The 4,584-nt window shown below is 43.0% G+C and overlaps 1 pseudogene; it reads left to right on the forward strand.

The window, feature by feature from the left end:
- Nucleotides 1-2,666: 2,666 nt before the first annotated feature.
- LOC118614642 lies at nucleotides 2,667-2,785 on the forward strand (annotated as a pseudogene).
- Nucleotides 2,786-4,584: the final 1,799 nt, after the last annotated feature.

Raw genomic sequence — 4,584 nt, forward strand, 5'->3', positions numbered from 1 at the left:
AGACAGAAAGGGAAGGGGGGAGAGGGAGAGAGACGGGGGAGGAGGAGAGAGGGAGAGAGGGAAAGGATGGGTGGGGTAGAGAGACAGACAGAGGAGAGGTAGGAATGTTTAGTGCAGATTATACAAATCCCTCAACAAATGTAGTTTGTTATTGTTACTGGCATTTTGCTGCAGAGTTGCACTGAAAACTCTGAAGAGAGGGTCCTTGAAGAGAAAAGTTGTGGTTGCTACAACCTTGCTGAGCTCATCCTCCTTTCTCTCTCTTTCTTTCTTTTATTCTTTCGTTCTTTTCTTTCTTTCTTGGGCCTTGAAATAATAAACCAGAACTTGACAGCCTCCACTTTAGATAAAACATATCTCAAGTAGAATAATATCTGGACCCTTGTGTAGGAAATTCAGTGAGGAAGCTGCACCATTTAGTTACCCTCAAGGCCCTGACCTCCTTAACCTGGAAAGCATGTAATCTGCCTGTAGGGTCTGCTCAGGTTCGACTCGAGGTATGTATAATCCAGTGCTTACCACGGAAATTTAATATTTCCTGAAAATCTGGTAGGATTTCTGCAGTTTTCCCAGTCAGGAGGAACCACGAATTTTCTTTTTCCTGGATTTCTCACCTTCCCCCCTTATCCTATCCTTTTTACTTACTTTTAGGTATTTATTGCCCCTGCGCTTCCTCAAGTCTTCCAATGAATCAAAGCTGCAATGATGTTAGTTATTTGTGTTCTTTAGTATGAAAGCTGTGTCAGAGCTAGAGCTGCTAGAAACATATTACCAGGGACTGCTCAACACAACATATGTGCCCAGGGGTCACCTTAGTACATGTGCCTTGAGGCTTCTGTCAGGTGTGGCTTCAGGACCAGGATCCCACCCCGAAGGGGTGCAGGCCTCTTGACTACCTGTCACATCAGCTTCTTATACTCTATGCTGTTCCCCTTTGCCCTCAAACTGCCATCTCTCCATTGCCCTGAGTCCATCGTCAGCACTTCCTCTGACTTCTCCTTAGGTCTGCGTTTGCCAGCATCCAACTTCCCTCCTGGCCTTCTTGCCTCCCTTCCCTTTCTTTCGATGCATAGTGATCAGATAGAGCTGTCTGTCCACAGTTTGCCTCAGAGTTTCTGCCGCTGGCCCTCCAGGGCAGATACTTCCAGAAGGGAGGAGTGAAAATTACTCAGTGACATCTCAAGGGTGGGACAGAGAGAATAACTTGGCAACATGGCCAGGAGCACCAAACACATCAACTGTGGGTTGTATTAGGGAGGGAAAGATCAACATGGAGCCAGGATTCAGATTTTCTAATGATGCTGGAAGTGGGCCACGTATGAACATTTACAAAGAATTCAGAAAAGCTAGGAATATTGGTATAATTTGTTAATACCAAAGGACAAACATTATACAAATTATGCTAACTTTATAATTTATGAGAATGACCTACCTTTTATAACTAATTACTGCATGCACCATAGCTATTATGCATATCATTAATAGGTATCAGATAAGTTTTATTGTAAGTTTTATTTGATCGCAATGTAAATCTCTTATACATGCTCAGTCTTCTCATCTGACATTGGTCTCTGCTCACAGGTTTTAATAATTATGAGAAGCGTGATTGGGGGCCGAATTAGTATAGGGAACTCAATCTCCTCTTAGCAAGATCATGTGACTGTGGTAACACCATTGTTTATTTATTTAACAATGATTTTATGTTTGAAAATGACATGGATGCTACTACTGTATATTTTCCTGGATCTCATTGAAAAGGTCATGCTCGACCACTGGAAATTCCTCTTAACTTGCATAGTCAACTAGCTACAGGTGGCTATTTAAAGTAAATTAATTACATTGATTCCTCAGGTATACTACTCACATTTCAAGGGGTCAATAACCACACATGACTAGTGGCTACCTACCTAAAAGTGCAGGTTTAGAACATTTCCACCATTGTAGAAATTTCTGTTGGGCAGTGCTGCCAGAATCTTGGTGGTGGCGGAATGACTAGGTCTGCTGGCTCTGAGCTTCCTGCATTGAAGTGGGGACCGGGGAACCTCAGGGCCCCAGGTGTGCGGGTGATGACAGTGGTTGTGGCAGTGACTGAGAGGAAGGAACTCTCCCATGAGAAAGCTGCAATAGCATGTCAAAGAGCTCGGGCAAAAAGTGGGGAGGAGCCCTCACAGGTGGCGTGGATCTCACTTCTCATGACAGCGAGATGCTGTTCTTTACTGTTGCCTTATTCAGTGAGATACAGAGAAGTGACATCTAAATCAGCTCAGTCTATTAGCCTTACCATAGTGGAGTATTATTTCATAAAAATATATGGAATGGATGAATGACACAACAGATAACAGATTTTTACGTTAACAACTTTCATGCATACAGAGCTTTACAGTTTATATACCTCTTTAAAATATTTTGTTTGATCCTCATTACCATGTTAAGTGAGTAATAAACCTATTATCTTTCTCTTGCTGATGAGAAAGTCAGGACCCAGAGAATTTAAGACATTTTCTCAGGATCACCCAGCTAGTAAGTAACAGAGTTGTGACTCAAATTCAGAGTTTAGGATTCCAAATGACATGTTCTATGGCTGTGTGTGGCCTTTTAGGTGTCTTTCTAATGAGCGTATTTCTAGTGGCCAACTGCTGACATGGTAGGTTTCAAGGATGCCTTTGGTCTATGGCCATGCTACCCTGAACATGCCTGATCTTGTTTGATCTTGGAAGCTAAGTAGGGTCGGGCCTGGTTAGTACTTGGATGGGAGACCACCTAGGAAGACCAGGTGCTGTAGGTGTAAAAAATAAATTAAAAAAAAAAAAAAAGGATACCTTTAGCACTTAGAGTTTCCCAGGGACCAGTTGATTCAACTTGGATAGATTTTTTTAAGTTGTCGGCATGATGCATGGGTTTTATTTTTCACGTTCCTCTGAATTGTGCTTTCAGGCTTTCACAGGTAGGCTGCCTGGCATTCTGAAGCAGTGGCTTTCACACTGTGTCTCACCAATCCCATAGCTCCACGGAGGGGCCACAGAGGCTGTCGTGAGGTCGGCACAGTGGGGAGGCCTTGTATTTGGGCTCTGGGCTGTTCAGGGCTGATATGCTTTCAACTATTTTTATATATTTGACATTCCACAAAAAAAATTTCACTTGAAAAAGAGTTCTTTTGCTAACCATTAGAAAAAGAATCACTGTTCTAAAGAATTTTTGCGGCAGCTCGCTTCTTGCGACGAGAAAGTGGGGCATGCTGAACTTTGCCCAGGCATCACCCAGGGACGGGATTCATTGTAGACCAACACTTTCTTTCTAGTGAGAAGCAACTAGAAGTTCAGAGTCCCCCACACCCTACGCAGCCAGCCCTAAGGGGACCTCTGCTGGGGACCAGAGGACCTGTGGTGGTCTGGCAGAGCTGCCTTATAGTCTTAATCTGCCACATTGCTCTCACCCTCTTCTCAGGCAGGATTCTTCATCGCCTGAGCCCACAGCATCTGCCGAGTCCTCCCTCTGTGACTTGACACTTGGTCCTGAGGGCCTCAGCCAGGAGCAGCTGCCAGATTACTTCAACTCAGAGACCACCAATTCTGGCCTTGTTTGGCCTGCTGGATTCTGTTGTTGCTCACCTATTTGCAAAGCAGAGAACTTCCAAAAAAGACAGAGAATTTTATGTTACCAGCTTTTGGGATTTCTCGTTCTTCCCTTGAATGTGAATACACTACAATTGATTGAATAAGCCTGGATTCTTACATTATAATTCTGCCCCTGCCTAATGTTTATTATGTAATTAATCTTAAAGCTTTTAATTTTTCACTGATAGATTTGAATATGCATAATGCTGTTGTCAGCACAAAAGGGGAAATGAGGTGTGTCACATGGGAACTGGAAAATAAGGGTAACTTATGACAGTAAATGTCAAAAAATTCACACGCAGTGAATGAGATCGGCTCTCTTTAAAATTTACACAGCTTGGAATAATCAAGAAATTGGTGCATAGAGGGCAACATCGTGGTATATATAGCAAGATTAGGCTATAGTCTTAGGAAGATGAAATGGTACCACGATTTTTGAAAGTGTAACCCAAACCTTTCCAGGAAACAGATGGACGACTGAATCAGATTCTACAGTAATAACAAGGTCAGAGTACTGACCTGACCAATTGTCTGCTTCCCCGTTTGGGCATATATATCCTGTATGTTCTAATTATATGGTGTTGAGAGGCATTAAGACCTACAGAAAGATTTAAAGTCTCCAATACTGGGCAGAGACTATGATCCAGACACTGGACCTAGAGTGTAGGAATGTTTGTGGTTCCTGGGAGAGATGCTTTCTCTGGAGGAGTAGTAAAAGTTTATCTGGCTTTTTTAGAGCCCAGGTGAGTAGTTTGACTTTTTGGTTACAGTGTATAGAGGAGACCATCACGGTTTACTTCAACCAATGGGATTTGTTGTCAGATACATGGGAAAACTGGTACGTGGTTTATACTCAGGACATCAGAATGACTCTCACTGGATGGAGGCCTCTCACTGCCCTAGTCTTCCAGGTGTATGATTCAGAGCTTCTGGCTTTGCTTCTTTTTCTACCTGCACTTGTTCTGTACTG

The sequence above is a fragment of the Rousettus aegyptiacus genome, unplaced genomic scaffold, assembly GCF_014176215.1.
Source record: "Rousettus aegyptiacus isolate mRouAeg1 unplaced genomic scaffold, mRouAeg1.p scaffold_m13_p_2, whole genome shotgun sequence".
Classification (NCBI taxonomy): domain Eukaryota; kingdom Metazoa; phylum Chordata; class Mammalia; order Chiroptera; family Pteropodidae; genus Rousettus; species Rousettus aegyptiacus.